The sequence below is a fragment of the Anguilla rostrata genome, chromosome 7, assembly GCF_018555375.3.
Source record: "Anguilla rostrata isolate EN2019 chromosome 7, ASM1855537v3, whole genome shotgun sequence".
NCBI lineage: Eukaryota > Metazoa > Chordata > Actinopteri > Anguilliformes > Anguillidae > Anguilla > Anguilla rostrata.
The window spans coordinates 13,767,983-13,793,880 of NC_057939.1; the positions used below are offsets into that span (position 1 = coordinate 13,767,983).

A 25,898-nucleotide genomic window follows, 5' to 3' on the forward strand; every position below is an offset into this window, starting at 1 on the left:
CCAGACCAAAATGCCTGACACATGGTATTGTGATGCTTCATGCTTTTGAGCTCTCATCATGAAGAGAACAATCCATTATTCATTTATACTGGGGTTGGGTGAAGCTGATTATCCAAGCTGCAGTAGGAGGATCTACATCTGGGAAGCCCCACATACAGTATGTATGCATATATATGTGTGTGCAGCTACAGTATATGTCATTAATCAGGCATATTTATACTGACACCAAGAAAGAATTTTGTATTAATAGAGCACTGTAGCAACCCACCCCACCCCCCCCCCAAAAAAAATCACCATGCGTAACTATGATGCACACCATGCCAAAAACAAAATAATGCGAATGACAGAATGAAGCTTTAACACTTAGAGACTAATGCATGATTTGGAGTGGGTACTTACCCAAGAGTGGACCAGTATACCACCATATGAGTGCTCCAAGACTGAGGTGCTGTTTGAAGTGAAACCATTAGGCGTTGACAGTCAGATCATGTTTACAGCAGAGAGCTATCACAAAGCTCTGTGTGTCCAATGGTGCTGCCTTTCCAGTCATTGTTCTTCGACTAAGGGAATCATCAGCTTAGTATACCAGCCATGATCTGCGTGGGAGTAACTGTGAATTGGGGCTTGCTTTTTGTTATTTCCTTTGAATCCAAATGTATTTTCCAAGTGGTCGCCTACTGAAAGTTAGTGGTAAGTGAGTGAGGCAGCTGCCAATTCAGGCATTAACTTTTCTTTTCTTCCCTGGGAAACTGAAATCAGTCAGCGAGCTCTCATATAAACTGCTCTTCTGAGAAATAAATGGGACTCTGGAGTGATGGCACATTAGTGAGGGAGTGCGAGGGATGGGGGGGAGGGGGGGGCGGTTGCTTGGGGGGGTGCGTCACAAGAGGCAGCCAAGTGCACCACTCTGAGGCCTCCACCTGCTCTCATCAAGGCTGGTGATAAATGGAGCTTCTTGAATTATTTCATAATTTTGTCCTCCCCAGAGGCTGAACTATGAAATACAATGGCACATTTAGGCCAACATAGGGGGCACTGCATGCCAGGGGAGGATAAGCTCTGTCTTGCCTTGTACCATCCTTCTACCTCTGCCAAAATCTGCCAGGACATAAAACAGCAGGTTTATTGTGAACTGAGAATAAAAACTCTCAGAAAAGGGCTGCACAAATGACATACAAATTCATTCCCAATACTGTAACCACAGTCACAATAAAATATGAGTTATGTCACCTAAAATTAAAATGTTAAAGGTCAGGATGTCATGCATTTCTGTCTCCACATTACAAAATTGAACCTCTCCACTTCAGCAATCCTCTTATTGTCAAAGTTATGTCGAGTCATGCTTTTAATCAGCACTACTGTATGGTGTGAAGGTGGAAGGGGAGATGAAAAAGGATCCACTGCCCCATTGATGATAGGATTGAGCCTTTGAGCCAAGCTGCAGTCGTCTATAACCAAGCTCTGCCCAAGTGGTCCAACTCTGCCTTTCAGGCATGGTCACTGTAATGGTTTCCTGTTAATAAGATAGGATAGAAACTCATTTATCTCACTGAAGCATCATGGCGGATTCATGTACCACAGCTCCCATTCAGGAAGCTCTTCCTTTACAAAACCCATTATCCACAATTAATCGGTCTGGCTGCAAGCGGCAGGAAGATGACGGCACGACACGGTCGGAGAGTTAAAGAGGCAACTTTCTGTTCGCAAGGCCACTTTGTAAATCCAACGAAAACATTTCTTTCATGTTTATGAACACAAAAGGAAGAGAATCTTTTGTTTGTTGTCCTCTTGTAACTCCCCTGATAAAAATGCTCTCTCAGCACCGCGGTGCATCTTGGCAGCTTTGCACACATCTCGAGTGGCGATACCTCATTAAGGCAGAATGCCGAACACCGCGGTGGCACCTTACAATTAGTGTTCCGCCTTTTTAAGTTCTCATATTACGCGGCTCTGTCTGCAGCCTTTTTCAAATATAAAAAGCGCCACAGGAAAAAAGAATATCCACTGAAAACACACAACAGCTCTGGGCAGCACTGCGACGTGGGCAGGTGTTGAAATGTGACTCCATTTTCTTGAGATTTCTCCTTCCCTGGTTTTTATCTGAGATTTATCATGGCTTGATGATGTGGTGAAGTCATGGATGAATTATCTGCCAGAGCCTGCAGCTTTTGGAATCTTCATCTCTCTTTAGTTCTTTTTCACTCCTTTTTCTGCACCTTGATGTGTCAGATAGCTGCTTTCGGTTCAGTTCGATACCACATTTGAACCCCCGCCATACTGTAAGTCACAAGAACCTAGGACCCTTGCCCAGTATTAATTCCCTGTACCTCCATCTCTGTTTTCCCTCTATCACAATCTCTCTCTTTATCTCTTTCTCTCTTTTCCCCCACCTCCTTCTTTTAAGAATCCACTTTCAAAAGACTACTTTATACAAGCCTCCTTTAAATGAGCGAGCCTTTTTTAGAGGGAGCTCCTGAAAGCACCTTGGGACACATGGTTGTGCAACATTAATTTAATCATCTCTCTATCTCTCTCTCTCTCTTTCCCCCCCCTCTCTCTCTCACCCACTCCCTCTTAGAAGAGGGCAGTATCCTACTCTAAGGTTGCAGGGTGGTTCTTGAACACATGGCCTTGGTGGGGGGAGGGGGAATGCAGTAAATGGCACTGTACGCAATGCTCAAACACACATTTTCCTAATCTCATGCATATGCCATGCCTTTTTATAGGTTCTCGACACCAAGATCTCCTTAACAAGCTCCTATCTGCATTTTATTATTTGAGGTGTAGAGTGCTGCGAGCACACACAAGTTCCACAATGTGAAACACTAATGGGAACAGAAGGGAACTCTCCATCAGAGTGCCACTCTCTGTGTAACCTGTCTGACCTTGGTCCTTATGGTTCCCTTTGGGATCAGCCAAGACCACAGGAGTGTACAACAAGCCTGGTCAACAGGCAATGACACCTGTGTACAGAATCTCCTTTGCATGCGAGCACAAGATGTTAAATATTACATCATCCTTCTTTTTACTTGTCCTGTTTTGCATTTTCTTTGCTCCTGATTGCCTATGCTTCCTTGGGGTTTTTCAAGATTTATCTGTACCTAGGATCTCATCGGACACAGGCATCCCTGGGCATGTGGACGTGTCGGGATGGATTTGTGCAGCTCAGAAACTTAAAGTGAGTACGGAGGATGCCATTGTTGATCACGGAGGCTCATTAGCATTGTCAGCCGTGCTGATTAGCCCCGACCCCCCACTGCTCCGATCTCTCTCCTCTCTCTGCACCCTTCCCTTAATGGGAAATGTCACTCGGTGTCAGTGCACCCAATCTCCGTCAAAACAGAAAATGTCACACTCCCTTCATCAGACACACAATGACTCAATAGACTGGGACCATGAACCCAAGTGAGCCAATGAATGGACTGGAGTAGCCTGCCCAAGCCCACCGCCCTCTTGCACATTCCAATCTGATGTGCATCACACATGCAAACAGAAACTTGACGGGTCCATTTAGTGCTTTTAGATTTACACGCAGTTGGATGAGATATACCATGACCCATAAGGAGAAAGCTGGCAGTCAACAGGTGGAGCATTAAATTGTAAACCCAAATCACATTCAAGCCCATTTAAATAGACAGCAAGGCCCTGGAAGCCACAGGATGTGATGTGTTTCACTTTCTTGCAGCCCAATTTGGAACTGTATCTGCAGTAATCTGATGCACTCACCTGCCAGCCTTATTTCCCATGTTACGGTTCTGACAATAGCAACTACAGACGGAGATAGGTGTACCTCTCACTGGCAACAATGAATAGCCTATGGGCATCTAGCACCTAATTGGGTAGATTTAATGTAGAAGTTACCCAAGGAACCCTTGCCAACTTCATAAGATTGGCCGCTAGACTGCAACTTTTAATACTTGAAGCAATCAGGGAACAGAAAGCTGTAACTAGGGGACCATCACATCAGAAACAGAACAAGCTGTCCTTTCAGCATTAAAAAGTTAAAAAGAAAGAAAGCAGCGGCGGACACTAAAGATACCAACCGACCAGCTTGAAATGTGCTGGATTCATGCGTCAGCCCTCAAATACAGCCATATTGGTTGGGCTTCTATTTGAGCTATGTGGTTAAAGAGACCTTTGTAAAAACTGAAAGTGGAAAGTCCACTTTAATGTGTCGTGCATGCTCTGTAAAGAGTGGAATTAGTTACCAGAAATCACCAATTCTGGTTCACCAGATGCCATCACTTGTTGTGTGAGGGGGCTATAGGGCAATTTCTTCTGGAGGAGAAATCCCCCTCCTCCTTTTAGTATCTGACCCTCAGAGAGTCTCCTGGTTGGTCAGGAGACTTATTAACCCCAGCACTGTTCCCAAAAATCAGGTGTTTTGATCTACACATTCCCATGCCTTATTGTTCACAGCAGAACACGGAAGTAGGTGCTATCTTGTTCCATGTCGCTCCTAACAGATGGATTAGCATATCTAGCATGCCATGCAAATGACACCCTTTCTGCTATACCATTCTGGCTGTCCTCTCCCCGCCCTCCCCGTATTCTTCACCCCTCCCCCTTTTCTACCCCTCCTCCTACCTCCAATGCTCCTCCTGAGCCCCCCCATAAATACCACTGAGTCGTGACAAGCATCTTTGCATATGAAACACAGCCCTACACCTTACTGTTCAGCAATGATGAAAAAGCGGGAGCCCGTCCTTGAGTGCACTCATTTATGGGGAAGTGCAGGTGAAAAACAGCAATGTTCGCACCCAACACTGCTGCCTGCATGTGGCTACATATGAGAGGAATGCGTTTGAGAGAAGGGAGAGAGGCAGGGCGTGGAAAGGCGTAGGACACAGAATTGCTGAGAACCCTGTCCAAATATTACCCATGAGAGTGTTAGCTTCCTGATAGAAGGAACGAAGCCTGAAAACAGCTAATATTTTTTTTCCCACACAAGTTATTTTTATTCACGCAGGCACACCGAAGTATTGTTTAGGTCCACTTGAATGTTCGCTACTTTCTTGGCAATATGACGTACAAGTTTCAGCTTGTGCGTGGTGACAAGGAGACAGAGACGCCGGGCCCTTCCACGCTGTCAGAACAAAGCCCAGCCTTCCTCTGGCTGCTGATAGCAGACAGTAAGTGCCGAATCCTGACGGTGCAGAGAGAACATTATTCCCCACGGTAAAAAAAAAAGAACACCGCCTCCTACCATCCACGTGTCTGGGGCCCACACACGCACTCCCTGCATGATGGGATACCATTCACTGCAGTGGATGCGTGTCACATTTTCAGTTGAGGATAAACCTTCACCTCAGCTACCGTAAGACTGAAACATGCAGGGTAAAGCTAGAGCCCACACTGCCGCATTCTTAATTGTCCTCAAATATAACTCTTCCTACACGGCTTTGCAGGCAGTGGAATTGAATCAGTTCATTACACGAGGTGAACTCTATCGAAAAAAGGATGGAGGGTAAGAGAGACTGCAGTGCCTAATCGGTGTTATTAAGTAAGGCAATCTGGTTACTTAGCCCTCACTGTGTCCAACCATTGTTAAAAATTATGCAGCACCGTAAATGCCCAGGCCCAGCCCAATTACAGAGGGAACTGTCAATGCAATCCAAACAGATTTATTAACAGAAAGGATCACGCAAAAAAAGTCACAATGATCAGACGGTAATGATTGCTCAGACTGTGAGGAAAGATCCTTTGGGATTATAGATATAAACAGCAGTAATGGATTTAATCATGTGAAAATATGCATTTTCTCAGACATAAAAGGCAATATACAGTGGCAGTTGATTAGTTTACATTAGGGTTTGTACAACAGCTGATTATCATATTAAAGTGCATAATGCACTCCCTCATTCCCTCACATGGCAACCACAAATATGCAGACACAATATACGTTTTGTGCTTTAAATGGGCTTTAATGTATATAATGGATTAATTCGGGATTGGAATGCATGTCAAACATTTCCTTTTGGGATAATCCAGCACATACAATCCACCTCCACTTTTTTTTTTTTTGGTTCTACAATTCTCCCTTAAATCTTGCTACTTTTCTAACCTGCTCATAAAAATATTTCTAGTGCACTGTACATAGTGTGAAATGTCACAATTAAGTTTGAATTAAAATGATTAAATGACAAATTAAATGATATGCTGCATATGACTCAGTCATACCGATACTATTTTAATGACAGTTTGAAATTGAAGAGCAGTTTATTTCTCATATTTTAGTTTCATATTTTTGCATATATTATCACAATTTTACATGTATTTGCATATATGTTTTTCATAAGGGCAGCACATCTCATGACCTATGGCTGTTTACAATGTAAATAACTATATAATGAGAAGGACCGTTGGATTCCAGATGCAATTGCTTCAGAATTTTAAAGAAAAAAGAAAGTATGTGAAAAGGAAAATGACACCAGAGGTCATGAATGACCTTCTGAATCTGCATGTAGTGCATATAGTAGTAAACCTTCCACTTCGCCCCCGACACACAAACGCACACTAGCAAGCACGCATGCACACATTCATCTTAAGTCCACATTCAGTTTTATTATTTTTGTCAAAAAAGAGAACTGGCCATGCTGTTTCTCTTGTACTCAATTTAGCCACCTTTTTCGACTGTACCAGGGTAAACATCAGCCGCTCTAGTTCTATACAATATTTGTGAGGACCAAAAAAACGAATCCTTATGAAAATATCATTACAATAACTGCACAGTGCCCTCTACTGGTGCAAAAGGAATCCCCCTGTCGATGTGAAGAACAGCGATTCTCCTCAGCTCAGTGCTGCAGAAGGGTGAGCACAGGAATTTAACCACAGCCCGTTCCATCCTGCCACCTATTGTACACAGCAAGTCAAGGGTATGAATATATGAATGTACTGTTAATAGACTGCTCATCCAGTGCACAACCCCCATCCACCCTTTAACTCAGCATGAGGGTGTGAGGACTGCACACCCCCCCCGCAAGACACACCACCACCCATCGCAGCACTGATGAAAAGAGCGGACATGGGATACCACATTTTTGGTGAGCTGCATTTCATTTCCATGGCAATCCTTGCAGTATGGGTCACAGGACATGGAATACCGGGGGATTATTGGGGGTGGGAGGATACAAAATTAAACAGGGAGCCTGGAAAAAATATTCAGACACTTTGCAGACCTACCAACATTCATCTGTCTATACGAGCCTGGTGCTGATACATAAAGATATATCGATGTTGGAAAACGGTGGGAAAGATAATGTTTGTTGCAATCATACTTTGTACATGCTGCATGTTGTCACCCCTTTGGAGAGAAGAGTGCAGTTACTCTCCCTTCAGGAACTGCAGAGTTCATGTACATACACAGTACCCAACATCTTATTAAATGAAAGCATTGGACAACATCTCATTAAATAAAAACTATTTCAGGACTACATCCAGGTATTGTGTTTAATATGAAGTAGGCCTATACCTTATCCATTGGGAACATTAGCTTCAAACGCATAGCTGGAAACTATAGAGACAGTGTAGATCAAAAATGAATGTAAGCTAAATAGGGCTGTTGCTTTCTTCCCCCTGAGAGGGCTGCTCTGGATCAGATATAAAAAAGACAACAACAGCAACACAACAAAAGAGATGTCAAAGTTGATTATCCACGAGAATGTAGAAATGTTGTTTTTGGCAGTGGAAACAGCAAGGCCTTTAATCTTATAAAATACTGGGATTCAAAATGATTAATTGCGGACCTGAGAGAGAGAGAAAGAGAGATTGTGCAGGCTCATATTCCCGGGCTACACTCAAGAACTCTATTGATTCATAAATTGTGTGGGGTCACAGTGACACCATGACCCCACCATACACTTATTCTTTTTTTTCTATTTAAGAGTGTTGATCCCAGCCATTTCTACCCACAGAGACTTTTCTGGACTGCAGGTCAAATTATTACAAGCTCACACTTATAGAGCTTACACCACCATAACGGTGTGCTGTGGCGCTCAATCACCACCATAAACACAGACATCAGCACTTTGTTCCAAGGTCCACAACAGCACTGGCATGGGTCTTGGATCTTTTCTTAGATTTCATTTTAGCAGCTAGAGTGAGCTGATCGGCATCCAAGGTCTGAGTAAAATATCCACACCTGAGGATACTCGATGGCAACTGACTGAACAGCCCCAATAGGGAGAGGACAGACCCAGTGGGCCAAAGCTGTTTTTCTTTTTTTCCCCAGGAGGGCCTCATTCTTTGGACCAGCGAAGAGAAAGCACTGGTGCGGCTCCACCTGGTCACCTCCTTCGACTAAACAAACCCCAGTGCAGTGGGACACAGGAACCAACAAAGACCCTCAGCCCTCAGCCCTGGGAAATGATAATATAACAAGACCAGATTAAAACCTAGTATATGGGTGGACCTAACACACGTGATACAGCCGACCAATGGTGTAACTTCATAACTCGGCCGACCAATGGTGTAACTTCATCACTCAGTCACAGACATTTGCGTTTGTAGGGCTGGCCCTGCTGTTGTGGTCCAGCCAAAAAGCAATAATTAACCATGCACATGACTGCCAACTGACATGGCTGAGTTAATTGCTGAAGATTGGGATGTCGTGACTGGCATGAGTACAGTGTACATACGCTTGGTTCGCTTGTTTCAGTGAGGGAACATTTCTGCTCTGTTTCTCTTGTTACCTTTCCTGGCAAATCCTAAATGCTGTCATCCAGCTATCTCTAGTAAGGAGTTTTAATTGCTGAAATTCAGACAGGGCAGCTTACATATTTAGATTAAATATATAAATTAATACGCAATGCAATTATTTAGTTTGGTGCTGAATACATCTTAGGTACTTCTGTGCACGCACCAGCATGCACTAACCCATTAAACAGGGAGCATAATACATCCCCTATTAAACGGGAAAAATACCACCCCCTCCCCCAGTCAGCACAATTCTGTGAGCAGCAGCATGCAAAGAGCAGCACAGGAAAGGTCTGTTTAAAAAAGGTTTTAAAAAGTGCACCATTAGTAACCTGTGCGTGTGATTGGTATGAGAACATGTAGTGGCTGAGGCTGACCATTGGTTGACGGCAGCAAGAGTTTCCTGACCGAACTTGCTCTGCAACACTCATCAGAAAACAGAAAAAGAATTCCCACCAGCCATGAAACACCATATGTGTGTGTGCATGTGTGTGTTATACTGTATTCTGTAATGAGCTGTGTACCCAACAAGCATTAGTGCGTCATTAGTAATGTTCTGGCTCAATTTTCTTTCGTCTCCATATTTCCTACACAAAATCTTTGGAACTGGCAGGTGCCCGACCTTTTGTACTTGCTGCTCACAATCAAAGATTTTTTGAGCAGACACGATGATAATGTAACTTGAAAAAATTATTTATAATTAAAGTTTGATATTGTGAAAAGATTCCAGATGAAGAATCTGCTCAATATTACAACCGTAATTTCTCGCCCACCGCTATACAAACACAATCAAACTGCCAAGGAACCAGAGATGTGATCCATTATCCAATGAAGCTGCTCTCAGACAAGCTTCAGTTTGGCGTCATTTTCCTGTTCTGTTTTCGTTTCTTTCTTTTCAATAGAATCATTTAATTACACAGGCTGGAACGTCGGGTCTAAAAGAGGAGCAGTCACTTAGTCTGGTTCTGGGCTCAGTGTGGCACAGAGGTTGTCCGTGTTCAAGCAGTTTCTACCAGGAGGGCTTGGGTGACATCAGGCCTTGCTAACTGGTGTAACATAGGATATAATATATGTCTATCCCAATTATATACATGTCTGAGAATGCATGTAAATTATCTGTTTAGATCACTGTGAAGTTCTGAGTAATCCGTCAGTGTAAAGTCTTATGCCTTGACCTTCCTTTCACTGACTTGTCAGTGTCACTCCTGCTAACATGGTGCAGGAATTGAGGTAGTGACATAGTTCAAACGAGAGTGCTTCAGTGAACATCCAGGCTGTATAAATGTTTTTAGCGATGTAAAAAGGAAAACAAATGTAAGTCACTTTATTCTTTCCTGGCCCCCACCCAGGAGGATGCGAGTTGGCTTTGAGCTCCCTTCCCAGTCCCAGGAGATGAGATGTGAGACAGTCAGATTTCATTACCACGTGCCTGCGCTCCTCAACACCACAGTAAATTAGCCGTCATGCCGCAGGGACAGTAATTGAGGTATAGGAATGCAGGGCCAATTGCGTGATATAATTTGAACGCGTTGACAAGTGGACATATTTTGTATTCCATTTCATCCCATCCTCTCCTCACCAATTTCGCAGAAAAGTATTTTTTATTTTTATTTTTTTGCTGTGAGAAATGCCCGTTAAGTGCCCCTGACGCTTGCACACTTCATCACCGCCGCTGCCTAATGGCCGCTTTTTTCAGCCGCTGAAAATGTTGTGCTCTCTAAACAGGAGAAAGAGCGAGGGAGCGAGAATCCAATTCATATGCTAAACTCGCCGGGTCTGACAGCATTTCCTTTTTAAATGTAATTTCATTTCTTTTCTGCTGCAGGGGCAGCAGGGGGCACCGGAGCGTGGCGAGGAGGCCCGTGCGGACCCACCTGACCCGCTAACGGCTCACAGCCCAAACCCGCTATCTATTAAAACAGGTGCACTTTCCCACCCTTACTAAAAGCACGATTATACATTTATGAATGCACGTTTGCTCCGTATGCATGTGTTTATTTATGGATGCGTTTATGCAGATACAGGGAGCATGTGTTCATTTATTTATTCAATAAAGTTTATGTAATTCCTTCGGCCGGCAGGCACTCTTTCCAGAGTGCCGCAGCATATGTATATTGTAAGCATAGTAAACTTGAATGGGACATGCAGTCGGCCATTAAAAACATGCTTCAATTCCACTATGCTGCCCTGTGCATTGTACCAAGTCTCAATAAATCCACGGGCAAGTGAACACCAGAGAAAAGTCACATAATTTCCTTTCCTTCGCACATCCTGTCAACTTTGTTGCTGACATTTTGTAGTTCTTTGCAGTTCAAGCAGTGTTCAAAATGGAACTTTTGCGAGTGAACACCTGCATTACAACATTAGTGGTCCTGAAGCCACCTCGTGTTTGGAGCAACACAGCCAGGCACAGCCCTGACTGACCAGCCTCTGTGCTGACCAGCACTAAGACAAAACCCTCTCCTACACAATTCTGAGAACCCTGGGGACATACAGCTCCGTATTATTCCTGGGTCACTGAGCTACAGAGCAAATCAAAAGCTTGAGAGAGGGAGGGGGGATCAAACTGATTTCGTTGGCTTCAACAGCTCCTAGTTTCCCCTGACCTGGTCTACCCTCCACCAGCACCCCCCCACCCCCCCCCCCCCCACCCCCCGCCACCATCACCACCAGACTATGCTTTTAGACTTCTTGAGCTGAATGTTAAATCATCAGGCCCTATAATAAGACAACGCTGTGAAGCCTGCGGTCTGGTATGACTACTTGCATGTGTTCAGGCAGGTTGTATTCAAGCATGTTTAGTATGTGTAATATGTGTGTGTGTGTGTGTGTGTGTGTGCAGGGGTGTAGCACAAAATTCTGGGCCCTATACATAAGCAGTCTCTGTGGGCCCCCTTCCTCTCTTGATCCATGTCTCTCACACATCTTTCCAGGCTTTTTGAGGGCCCTCCCCCCATTCGGGCCCTGGGTAGTCAGTCCCACTTTTCCCCCCACTACGACGCCCCTGTGTGTGTGTGTGTGTGTGTCTGTGTCTGTGCTTGTACGTGTGCATGTGTGTGTATGTGTCTGCCTCTGAGTGTGTGTATGTGTGTGTGTTTGAATGTAGTATAAAGCACTTGCTATTGATGGAAATGTCACAAAACTGTAAACAAATACAGTGGTATTCAAGTTTGGGCACCCCTGCTCAAACTGCATGTTTTGTTGAATCTCTAAGTGAAAAGAAGTTACAACCTTGGCAGGGCTCAAATTTAAACACTTTTCTGTTAATTGTAATGCACATTTACTATTTAGTTGCTGAATTTAACAGTTAGAAAGAAGAAAAAAACTGTATATGTGGGATTTGTAAAAGTTTAGGCACCCTTCAAGTGGCCCCATTCAATTATATGCTCAGTATTTTTGAGCCCAGGCCTTATTTTCAGATAATCTGGGATGATCATGAACAGTAGAGACCATCATTTCACTGATCGCTTCAGAATTGAGTTTGATAGCCGTTTGCTGCCTCCTCAGACATGGCTCCAATAGTAATACATTGGGCCAATTTTTGCAGCCTTCGAAATCCACAATAAATGTATTTTTTGTAAATGGGAAGCGCACAGTATATCCACAGTGGTCTCAAGATATTTTGCAGTTATTCAGAAATCAAGAGCAATGTTCCATTTGACTTTGAACTATCTTTTACTCAGGCCAAGCACTACCCTATCCAACTGCCAACTTCTGCACTCTAGCTAGACATTGTGGGGGCGGTGTTGGAGATGATGGGGAAACACTGCTTACTTACCAGGTCAGATGCACTTCATAATCTCAAACTATGTTTTAGCTGTCTAACTAAGTAGCACATGACAGAAAATGGGTCACAAGCGTGCTCTTCCCAAGTGTGGCAATGGAATGAATGGTGGTAGTAAGCTCACAGTACACAAGCTTTGATTCTATGCATGTGATTTCTTGAGGCCCTGGTTGGTTGTTATACAAGTGGATATCAGCTGGAGTTGCCAAGTGTCCCATAAAATATAGAACCATCCCATAGTTCGAGAGTAATATTTGATAATCAATCCATCACCACCCACTACTCCTGTGCAGCACCACCAGACACCGGAGTTAGGTTATGTAGTATAGGTAGATGGCTAACTGCACAGGTGTAGCCACAATAACAGCCAGAAGAATGCAAATAACCAAAACCATGACTTTTGATACAATGCTATGTTTGTGACTGTTTTTTCAGTTGTAGAACATAGTGGTACCCATATGACTATATTGTGAGTTTCCCATTTTCACAAACTACATTCATCATGGTTAACAATTTCCCCAGTGTATTTCTGCTCGAGCTGCGTCAGAGGATGCCGCAAAGGGGTATCCGACTCAATTCTGAAGGTCTCAAAAAAAAGGTTTCAAAACTTTATTGACACATTAGGCCTAAAATACAGCCAGGTGAAGACCAGAATGAAAAGTCCAGAATAAATACTGTGACCCCTGGGTGTTGGGTTTACTCTCAATAACCTTAGGCACCTCTAACTGAGAACTTAAACATATAAATAAGATAATTGACTCTTACAAATTACGGGTTGCATGACTTCTGATTTTTCTGTGTCACCAGGTTCAAGAATTTGCCTTATCATACCAGACAGATGCTGAGAGAGTTTTGGACAACAATGAAAAGTGTCTTTCTTTTTCTTCAGTTACCAGTAGGCTACAGAGGCAGAGAATGACAGCACAACATCATTCAAAAGGTGTATTTTAAACCAAAACATAAAATGACCCTTCGGTTATTCTAAAAATACAAAGAAAATAGTATGTCGCAATCAACATTCCAAGTTCCAACACAAATTTTACTTACAGGCAATCATCATAGCATTTGCACAGCACAATATTTGTTAAATGTATAACACATAGTAAGACATCAACGCACATGAATGATTGAGTCTGATCTGCTGGCTACTCAATTTTATCAAGGATGCAGTATGGAAAGAGTTCACAGCACGCATTAAGCTGGAGACTGATGGATTGGCAGTGTCTATCCCAATGGTGGTATGCATGCCCCCACTTAAATTATTTGCAGTTTCCTCCTGGAGAAAATCAGAGATGAGGCCAGGATACACCTGTCTCAGCTGGTTTGAGAAGACAGAGGGGAGGAACAGCCCAGAGCTACAGACAAGCTAACTATATAGCTAGTTAGAGAATGGCTACATAGCTAGTTAGAAAATGGACATTCCATCTTTGCTCACTGGATTTTGCAGCTCAAATAATTCTTGTTAGCTAGCTAAATAGGTCAAATAGAATTCTTCCAAAAATGTGTCTAGTTTCAAATGCAGGTGCACATGGGGATCCCAGAACCAACATCACGGACAGTGTTGATCACAACATGGAACCAATGCAAAGTGGTAGAAATGCAAGGCCAGAGACTGACTTTGAAGAACTTTTTGGACCTCATTATTATGAAAGCCAAATGAGAAAGAAGTTATGTAGAGACTGGTTATGTAAATGAACACAGCCGCAGCGAGTTAATTTAAATGCACTGCCAGTATTTAAGACGCATGTTGTTCCAAACAGTATGGGAGGAAATTGCAGCTAAAGTAAATACTGTGAAAAGATCTATAATTGACTTTAAAAAACATTGGCAAGACATCAGGCAACACACCAAAGAAAAGATGGCATATAAAAAGATCATTAATTAAAGGGATAGTTCACCCAAATTGCATAATTCTGTAATGGTTGTTTATGGGTGGTTGCTTCCAGAAACTGGCCCTTCTCCTGCTATGTTGCAGCTAATAGTGGAACTGGACTGTGACTGACGACACGTCGTGCAGCTTTCATGGTTTTTGCGATATCAAGTAAGTTCACCCCTGCGTTTACTGCTAGCTGTAATGTATGCCCAGTGCATCCCAGGAGGTGAGGAAACTGCTCACAGATCTCCATCGCTAGATTCGTGCTTCTTGTATCTTCAAGAATTGTGCAACCAGGCCCCATTGATCATCTCCATCAGCCGGTGGGAAATATTGACAGCAGAGTATCTCTCGAGCATGATGGTGGTGTGCAGCACTCTTCATTTTAACTCCCAAGTGTCAGTAATGTAATGAGCATTGACTGTAATATATATGTATCCATAACATGAGATATCCATAGATCAGTAGTGAATGAGACACTATTATCAATATTATCTCCGTGGCTATTTTTGGGCGATGTTATTCCAAAGCATAGCACATGATGGGGTTGTGTAGCTTGGCTCGAAAAAGCTGACGATGTCTTTAAAGTCATCTCCAGAAACGGCAGAGAGTGATCGTATATCCTTGACAATAAAGTTTACTGGTAAATCTGTTGTCTGCTGTCTTCTCTTGCCTGTTACTGGGCATTTGGAAAACTCACAGATGCAAAGCTGCCTCGGCATCTTGCCGCAAACAGCACTGGCGGATGGCAGCGGACGTTTCATTTTGAGGTTATTATGCATAGATGTATTTTTTACTGTACTTCGAGTAGCTTTTTCCTATTAGGAGTTAACTGTGATATTACTGTCATCTTTTGTAAAGGATTTCCACACTGCTTAAGAATATGGGGGCTGTTTAGCCACTTTGCTGTCTGGAAATTCTTGCTGCACATTTTCTGCTTTTGTAGTAGTGGCCATTTTGCAGTGTGCTCAATAAAATCAGCATTGACAGATGGAACAGATTAAAATGATCATATTAAAATGATCATATTTTTAAATAGTAATTATCAGGAAATTATGATGATATTTTACAGTACATACCTGAGCAAACACATGAAAATAAATATGAGCAGGCAAAATTATGTCACAAGCGCACTAATTATTGCATATCTGTATCTGGAAATGCCTGCTAAATTATGTTGTCCAAGACAAGTCAACTACTGCCCAGAGTGCCAACTAGTGGTTATACTGCTCAACTAGTTGGTGCAACCCCTATTGCAAAGCAGGGGAAGGCTATAAGAAGATATCTAAACACAGCGTGGAAAAAATGGAATTAGAACTGTTAAAGTCAACACAAGATCTGGAAAACCAATTTTAAAAAAGCCTCAGATATAACTGCCTGTAGACAGGTCAAGTATGCAAAGTAAAACCAATGTATCACTGTAACCAGTTGTGCCCCAGCTCACTGTGCAGTGTTGCTTGTGCAAAAAATGATCTTCATGACAGAGAAGTCAGAAGGAAACCTTTCCTGCAATCTCATCACAGAAGTTAACATCTGAAGTGTGCAATACAACACTTTTGAAATAAAGTGTTGTGGACTTTTGCAACACAAGCTGAACTTTTTGGCCACAGTCATAAAATATAAATTTGGAGACAAAGCAGGAAAGCATTTGAAGAAAAGAACACCCACCTGTTAAGCATGGGGGTGGATCTGTTATGTTTTTGGGTTGCACAGCAGCCAGTGGCACAGGAAATATTGTGAGGGTGGAAGGAAGAACAGATTCAACTAAATATCGGTGCTAGAAGCTAATGTCCCGGAGTTCAGTGAAAAAATTGAAACTGAGAAGAGCTTGGAAATTTCAACGAGATGCTACGTCTTCCCCCAGAACTCAATCCCCATCCTTCTGGGCCAATGGAGGAGGGAGAAAGTTTCAGTTCCTGACCAGTGACTGGTGGGTGGACAATATTTATCCATCTTGTGCAGAGGCGTTTTAAAGCTGAAGAGTATCCACCTATGGCAGTGAGAAGCTCTCTAAATATGCATCAGCAGAGCCAAACCATCTCAGCAAGCCTTATTAAAACCTACGAGAGATTTAAATTCAAGGATTAAGCCATTTTCTCCACCCTTTTTTGCTTGTTCTAAGTCTTGTTTTACCAAGTTTGTAAAATATTATTTCTTTTTTTGTTTGGGGGGTGGGATGGTTCGGGTGGGGGTAGGGTCATTATTAATCTACTTATAATGGCATTACCTGATGAACTCCATGATATCACCTGCTTTGATGTTTGACAAAGAAATATTTAAACTGTCTGCACCAGCTGCATGGGTGATTATCCTAGCACGTCTCTCATGACTTGGCGACATGTGGAGAGATGGTTTATGTTCAACAGCTAAAGAATTTGATATGCATGGTCGGTCTCGTTTTTACAGAACTGCGTAAGAGAAGGAATAAGACCCCAAAAAAAGGCTTTCAAGTCCCCTCTTTCAGAGCTCAGGGGGAAAACAAAGATTTTAGATTTGTGAATAGCTGTGGGGGCACAATGCACAGTGTACAGTTCCAATACATCTTATCTTATTTCTGTCTCTGTTCATGATGTTGTCCCCGGCTTCCTTGCAAGCAACGTGATGAATAATCATTAGACAATTATTCCATTTCAATGCTTTACCCATTTGGATTAGTTTACCCATTATAACAAAGATTGCAATTAGCAGACTAAGAGGTGGAGTGTTGCGGATGGTTGCCTGCTTTTATTTCTCATTTATATCACCGTGAACGGCTATACGACTGCAACATGAGGTATGCGCTAGTTTGTTCATTTTTTAGAGAGCTCGAGACAATTTAATATGTCTGCAATAATGAAAACTGCTAAATCAACAATATTTATTAATCTGCACACCACAATCATCCATTTCTTCCAACAGTTTGAAGCCAAACTGTTAATTGCATAGTGTGCTGGGAAGTTGGCATAATTGTTTAATTTAGGGTTTTTGGGAAAGAAAAAAGATTTAAATGAATGTCTGTGTTATTATTTTAATCCTCATGGATGTAAGGATATGATCAAGTGGCATGAGAAAAAGTGCATGCTATGCCATATTTAACATTTTCTTTAAGAATGTCCTTAATATGGTGGCAATTCATATTTTCAATATATAATATTTTAAATATATTTTAAGTTTATAGTATAATATTCTGATGCAGGCTAACCCTATAATCTTTGATAATGGACTTACTGAATCAATATATACAATCACACTGCAATGTACTACTTAGAGTTCTACATTGATTAGGTCTATTGATTTTAAAATGCTATGTTCAACATATTCATGTAGATGGTCTGCACCAAATCTCTTGCTATGTTATCTTTGGCTACATTTCTGGAAATTATTTTTTATTTATTTATTTTGGTATGTGTAGATTCTTTAGTCACACTCAGTGGCACCGATTACTGTATGAATAGGTCGGAAAGGTGATAAGTATGAATGAACATTATCTTTTTTGACTGTGTTTGAAACTAATTTGGCACACCATAAATGTGTCGACCCCTGTATTATGCACCACAAAGTTGACAATGAAATCAAGAATTAACCATAAATGTGGAAGACTTTGGGTAGTCTCTCTCTCTCTCTCTCTCTCTCTCTCACACCTCCACTCCTCTTGAGTATTTGGTGACTTGATGTGTGAGAGATGGAAGACTATCATTAGAGTTAATTGTACCAGCATAAACATTCTTTGTCCCCTGTGGTGTTTTAATTGGAGCCAGCAGACACAGGCAAACACAGCCAGGGGACCAGGACTAAAGAGGGGGAGGGGCCATTTTACACAATCGGAAAAAGAGTAAAAGAACTCTGTAAAAAGAGTGAGGAATCTAATCCTGGAAAGCCAATCACTCTTGTTCCATATACAGCACTTTAATGAAACAATCAGTAGCCTGAGGATAGTCATGGTACATCCTCCTGTTTTGGTTGATGGTATGCCTCTTTCAGACACCTCTCTACTTTTCTCTTTTTAGAGACACTTTGGAGGGCAACCGAGATTGGGCCGAACCGGCAGAGTCTTTAAAATTGGCATTCTGGCTGCTTTTTCCTCTCCTCTGGGTCACCACCAGACATCAGGCTCTGAAAAAAATGACACGTGCCCTGACCCCTGACCTCTGTGCCTCTGAGCACCATTTGCAGGCTTCAGCAAAGACCTGAAGCATGCAGTGGATGACCTGAGCTGGAGCCTTATGGACTAATTGATCACAGAGGAAAGGGTACGGGGTGTTGGGAGCTTTGGGAACATCAGAAAGTCAATTAAGGCAATTAAAGGCCCATCTGCAAACAGCATCCCGGCAGGAAGGTCCTTCAGAGAGAGCTGAAGTTATGCTTCCAGAGCTCACACTCACTCAAGGCACAGTTTGCAAAGCCAGTAGGCCAGAGTTCAATCGTACATTACACCACATTTCGCTTGATTATTCTTGAGAAAAAAGAGGAACGAGGTGCATGCAATGGCAGTGCATATAGACCTACAGTCCACCAGCTAGTGTTGCACGTAACGAAACACGGGACATAAATGATGAGAACCTACTGCACACACTGTTTAAAACTCCAGCAAATGGTAAATGTCATGAAGAAAAAGAATCTTGATAGGTTATACCTATTGTCATATTACAATTGAAATGTATTATTTCCATGGAAGAGTCTTATTTAAGAATCCTTTCTTTTCTGAAAAAAAAAATGTTTGAGAGGCTGTAAAGTTAGCATGTGTTTTCTGTTTCAGATTTGACTAATACTTGTGGCCCCTCTGCACTTTTAAAGCACACTATGGGGGAACAGCATCCAATGTCAGAATAAGTTAGAGGGAGGCATATTCTTGTGTTTGACCAGTCTCTGAATACACATTCAGCTCCGTGCCCAGGGATGCGCCACAAGGAGACACTAGAATTTACAACCTACATAGACAGAGCTGACTGCTTCATGACACTCTTTCACTTCTTTCCGGCTGAATAAAATAACAGGCCAACTGCAGGGGAATAGCTTAAGGGATTTTCAAGAGGCTTCAGTTGTTTTGTGATTCTTTGCTCTGTTAAAACAGCAGCCGAACTGACGGTGTGTTTGGAATAGCTGGGATCTCCCCAGTGAAAGTCAAGTCATTACCACAGACCATTCCAGCAGTAAATCTCACTACTTTTTTGTTGAAGGACCCCCCCCCCCCCCCACCAAACTCCTTCAGTACCCCATCTCATTAAAGCAAGGGGTCCATAGTGAGCCTGGCACTGAGCTTCCATGTGTCCCCCTGGTGCCACTTTAGATCCTGTTGTTCTGCAGGTACAGGTGCTTCCTGCTGCATGTGTCTTTAAGCACAAAGGCCAAGGCTCAGTGGAACAGTGGAGCTCTGCAACTATGGAACTGATATATGTCTAACATTAAAAGAAGAATGCAACAGTGTTCCCTCTGCTTGCAATAGCTTCGGTGAGCTCCAAAACTCCTGGAGAAAAAAAAAAAACAACACAGTCCATCCCTAGACAATTTCATAATAATTCTATGATAATGCTTGGTTCCCAGTTCCAATTGAAGTTTCAATGAGGTGCTGTGGTAGAAAGCAATCAAAAATCAAAGTCATGCCAAACCCACCACACAGGTGATGGGTTTGGCATGAGACAAAGGAGGTTGATGTTGAAAAGGTCATCATGGTGAAAAATGGTGGTGGACATTTGTTGTTAGGCGGTTGTTTTGGGTCTATGGGTCCTGGGGCTTTTGACCCATGAACAAAAACATTTTAGCTAACAACTTAGTACATATGGTCCATCCATCCATCTATCCATTATCTATACTCGCTCATCCTGGCGGGTGCTGGAGCCTATCCCAGCATGCATTGGGCGAGAGGCAGGAATACACCCTGGAAAGGTCGCTAATCTATCACAAAGCACACACACCATTCACTGACCATTCACTCACACACACCTATGGGCCTATTTAGATTCTTCAATTAGCCTACCAGCATTCCTTTTAACTATGCGAGGAAACCCACATGAAATGTTAAGATCTAAGGCAAAGAAAGTGTGCCTGACCAAGTAGCAGATGTTGCTCTTTGCTGGGAACTAGCTGGGAGATGGAAGTGTTCAGGCTGACAGCAACATTCAAAATAAGTCCACTCTGGTTCTGAGTCTGTGAAGTGATACCAAGAAGACAACATGCACAAGAAGAACATGCACAACAGGAAGAAGGTCAAGCTTGCTGTACTCAAGTATTACAGGGTTGAGGAAAAGGAAGCTCAAACTTGGTCACAAATGGATCTGACTACAAGTGAATCATCTCAAACATACCTTAAAAACAACCATGAAATGGTTAACTAACCACATAATTACTGTTGCATTGGGCATCTCTGAATTGAATTCCATAAAAAGAGTCCAAAGGATCTGAACAATCTTGAAATATTATTCATGGGGGAATGGTTAAAAATCCCCCCATGTGTGCACCAATCTCATAAAACACTGGAAGATGGCTCTTTTCTCTGTTATCTTTGCAACATTAAGTTTTATTTTTGAAAAGTTACTTAGTACAGTGATACCAATCATTTTAACACCCAACATTTGGAAATTATATTATTACTTTTTAAAATGATTTTTCTTTTAACAATTGAATTAATAAAAAATAATAATATTTTTTGAGCACACAATTTAACATAATACCTGTATTGTTCAGCTTTATTATTATTATTATTATTATTATTATTATTTATTTTTATTTATTTATTTATTTTGGCTTATCTTTATCTATAGTTAAAATAATCCTGGTCAATAGCTGTTTTTCATTGGAACTTTCTTCCAGGACATTAATTCATACATGTTAATTATAGTCTTATCTTGAAATGGCAACAAGTTGGAAGCAGTCAGCTACAAAATTAAAAGTGTGGAATCTATTGCAATCATTGCTGTTCGCCCTGTCCCTTATGACCACCTGTTCCTCTGGCATCAGTGCCCTCATGTGTGCTCCAATCTCCTGGCAATCCTGTCCTCTGGCACTGATCCATCAAAAAGAGGCCCTCAGCTCAGTCTTTCTATTCCTCTCACATGTGAAAGGTCAACATGTCCCCCTCAAGAATAAACCAGCGATTCAATGTGGAAGTCTTTGTGCAACCCCTCTCTCTCTCTCTCTCTCTCCCTTTCTGGGCTCAGAATTGGCAGCTTTGAGGGCCTTTCACTTCCTCCTGCCCCCTACTACTGGCCTCTCTCGCTCCCTCTCTCTCTCTCTCTCTGTCTCTCTCTCTCTTTCTCTCTGGTTTGCTTTTGCTGTTTGTCTGACTGTGTTTGGGCCAGTCACATGACCACGCTCGCTTGGACAGTTTGTTTTGGACCGAGATTTTGTGTCCACGCTTCTGTTCAGTTTAATTTCATATGCATATGGTTTTTACACTTTAATAAGCATCCACAGACACAAAACACCCTTGAAAAGCAGCCTCCTCTATAACTGCCCAGCTGACAAATAAATAGCCATTTGTTCCCAGTTGTTTTCAAACCAATGTTCCTGGCAAATTCAAAACAATTTTTTAAGATAAAAAATCTCAACATCCTCCTCAAGTGTAGGAATCAGCTCACTTTAATTGCTCACATGAATATACTGCAGCAAACTCTTGTAGTAAAAGTATACATTGTTTGTACAAATTATTGTTTTGCAGATTCACTAACCACACCATTTATAAAGATTTCACCCCAATGATGGATTACTTTGCGGTTCAGTTCTCCACTTAATTGCTAAGTTTCTAATCTCTCATATGTGCTGTCAAATTGAGGTCCACCGTGCATTGATTCTAAAGAAATTCCATTGTTCCCATCTCAGTTGATGCGGCAATGTGCAGAGGGGTCTTTTGTACCCAGCTGGAATGCTGTTGCAATGGGAGACTGTTGGTTGGAGTTGAGTTGTTGTATAAGGGGTGGAAATAACTATGGCAACAAAACTGCAAGGTTTTCTCAACCTAAGCAATGTGACAATACAGGTCCCCTTGGTTTCTTATTCTAGTCAGGCCTGACCCAAATTATACCGCTCTCAGGGAAAATGCCTCCTTCTTCCCCCTTTGCAACACACATGCACACTATGCACACGGAGGCACATATTGCAATAACAGTGTCCTGTCAAAAAGAATGCTGTCTCGTTGGGGGACTTCCAAAAAAAAGTTTAAAAAATTTAATTCAAGTGCACACAGATAATTGTCTTTGTGAGCACATGTTTGGGGAACGAGGAATCATATTGTCGTTGCTGCTATCAAAATTACATGGTTTAAGGCAGTACAAGGTTATAGGGCATTGGAGAATATGTTTTGATATCCACTTTGCTATAATAAGATATTCCACCACAAAATATGTGAACACCGGAGCTATTGCGATACTATGAGACAATGCTGCATACACTTAGTCTTAGTCTTTAGCATAGCCTTTTGTAATAAATACAGTGAAACTTTAGGGATAGTTATTAATTTGATCTTCTAGTTCTGATACAATACAACCAGTGGTGAGGCTTGGGTATTAGGACAGGGGGTGCAGAGCCAGTTTAGGGGGGCTCTATGACTCAATTATTTTAGAAATATCCCCTAGAACAGGTGCACATTTGTAAAGCATCACATTTTAAGCATGGGAGTAAAAATGCATTCTGCGTATCTGTCCTCTAACTGACTCTGCATATTAAAAAATAAATAAAATAAAAAACATAAAAACTTTTTTTCACCCACTTAAGTACATTTACGAATAGGTAGTGTTTTTTTTATGTTTGTACTCGTTAAACCCAAAACACATACCATTTTGATCATTTATCTCCCGGTTTCAAGCAAGCCTAAGTTTGACTTGTATTGTTTACTCACAGACATTAATAAGCAATGAAACAACAAGTCTATCCCCACGTGGCACAGTGAGGATAGACTTACTGAGTAAAATGCCATTTGGGTATTTTCACTACATGAGTTAACCTACAATGTAACAGTTTTTGCATTTTGCTCATTTACTCAGAAAATATTTAGCCTAGCAGAAATTGTTCTTCCAACAGCTTTGACATGTCAGTAGTCATTATGCCCCGTAGTGCATGTTTATAATGTGATATGACTGTTGTGCATTGCATTAAGCAGGCTTGTACAACCAGTAAACTTTAAAAGCTAGCAATGAAGCAGTGAGCTTATGAATGCTATATGTACTTAGCCAATCAGCAAGCAAATACGCAAGTAAAATTGTCATAGTTACCTAGTTTCACCTCGGTAATCTATAGGTTCACAAACAATTCATTTTGAGTTTGATATTAGAATGCTCTCCGTTCAACAGGCTTACCATAAGAAACACACCTAACTGAGGCAGCTATGTCAGTGGAGTCACTTTATCAGTTTTGAGAGCTTCTGACCCTTCTGAGCCACTGTTTCTAATTATTTTTCAGTATTACGCTAAGTGTGTAGTTGCATTACATTAAAGTTAGCATTCAATCATAAGCCTGCCTTGCTCAGTGAATGAATAACTATTCCATCATAGAAGAGTAGATAATGATATTCTCCACATTTCAATAAAGTGACAAAAATATCAGGTTTGTCTCTGGTTAATTCATTGTCATTTTTCATTGTTTTCCTAAAGGACACATCAATAGTGAAACACAACCTGCTCGACTTGCCCCTTTAATGGAATAAATCCAGAAGGATGTGGGTCTAAGAAATCAGTTTGCTGTATTACTAGTTCTATTGCCAGTTAAAAATGAAAAAGACGTTTTCAATACATGCTATTTCACGTGTAGTAGCCTACCGTCTACAATGTTAGGGTCAATTAGGCTACATCAAATTGCACAATTATTCTAGGCTACTGCAAAACAAGTATGAACTTAATGTTTTCAGTCAGCAGTTTGTTAGTCAAGTCTCCATATTGCTCTTTTAAAACACATGCTTCTGGTGCTTAAGCAGCCATCTGTAAACATTTATAAATAGCTCAATGTTTATTGTAGTCAGGGGGTAGGCTATGTAGCCTATGAAAGAAAAAATCATTTCCAAAATCGCATAGGCATATCGTGCTGGCTGTTACACAACCCAAAACCCAAATTCTATCATCAAAGTTCCAACAAGAGGGGCCCCTTGAGGGAGTACCTCTACCATTGATTTCGCAATGACCGTGCAGAATCTGAATATCTTCCAAGATTGTTAGAACACCATGCATTGATCACAGTATAGGCTAGATTATGGCAAATCTGTTAGGTACACAGCTGGCAAATCTGGAAGTACATGTGCTGCTAATGTCATCACTATTAAAATCCATGTGGCAGTGCCATCTTGGGATTTAGGGTCCCCCTTACTAGGGGCACATACAACAATGGCACGCTTGTTGGTGCTGTGGTTGTTTCGTGTTTTTTAAAAATAATTTCTCCTCGTCTTCAAGCAAACAAAACTCAAAAGTTTTGCTGTGGGTCATTGTGCGACAGATTAAATCTGATTACATACAAAAACTTGCCCACCTGTCCCTAAACAATTATTAATTACGAGTTCAGAAAGAAATAAATTAAATGGCACTTGTATGAAGCTTGGCCCCAAAATACCAGCTTGCATTGTTGCAATTCAGGCTGTGAAGCTCAACTGAATGGTGGGAATCAAAATTATCAGGGTTGCATAACCAAAAGCTAATTGGCATTGCAGTGCCGTAGAGTAAGTAACTATACAGTACATTTTCTGGAGAGCCAGTAAATAAGTTCACATTTCATTTCTAAATGATGAGTAGTGTCAGCCATAATGTTGATACAATTATCCCAGGAGGGGACATAGTTTACATATTTCATTCTGTAGTATGGATTATTTTTCTGTCCCTGTACCTCTCACAACAGATTATACCTTGGGAGATATACCCAGGAGGGAACGTGTCACAAACACTTGTAGATCAATGAGAAGAGTAGCACCAACTGAAAGGGTCAGTTTTCCCGAACACTTACTGCACTCCTCCTCCTGCTCCTCTCTTTCGTACTAATGATCTCTGCCCGTAGGTTTTTTGCGACGGTCTATCGTGGCGCTGAAATCGGCTGCCTGCGCTCGTCTCTGTGAAGCTGTAGTGAGACAGTGCGGCGCAAGTTCCCTCTACTTTCCCACTCCACACACGGTACTTACTCTGGGCAAGGGAGTCCAGAAGTGATTCCGCACTTGCAGTAGTTCTCTTCTCTCGTCTGTCTCTATCTTCCTTCAGAAGCCACCTCTGTTGCAGTTTCTCTTACAGTCCCAGTATCACTCACTCTCTCTTAGCCTCTTGCTCTCTGTCTGCCGTGCTGTTCCACGGGGCTGGGTGCACAGTGTCTGTTTTGTGTGTATGTGTGTGCGTGTGTGTGTGTGTGTGTGTGGTGAAGACACTGTGTGCTGAAAGCTCTTTTCCTGACTCGTGATCAGAAGCTCATTATCACAAGGTCACTCCAGGGACACCCCGCTCAGCAGGGGAGAAGTGCACAGGCAGAGGGGAGGAATGGGACCTTGGGGGGGGGGGGGCAATGCATTGAGCAGGAGGGGAAAGAGGGAAGAGATGGAGCAAGGTTTGGAAAGATGTGCAGCAGGGAAAAATACAAGGGTAAAAAGCTAGAAGTAGAAAAGAGACAGGTGGG

General features: G+C 42.0%; 1 protein-coding gene across 1 annotated transcript in view; it reads right to left on the minus strand.

Moving 5' to 3' along the window:
* ptn (pleiotrophin) overlaps positions 1–25,661 on the minus strand; it is a 43,328-nt gene extending 17,667 nt beyond the window's left edge. Inside the window, exon 1 of the mRNA XM_064342951.1 lies at positions 25,417–25,661. The gene's annotated coding sequence lies outside the window, so the exon portion shown is untranslated. The remainder of the gene's footprint in view (positions 1–25,416) is intronic.
* Between the last annotated feature and the right edge of the window lie 237 nt (positions 25,662–25,898).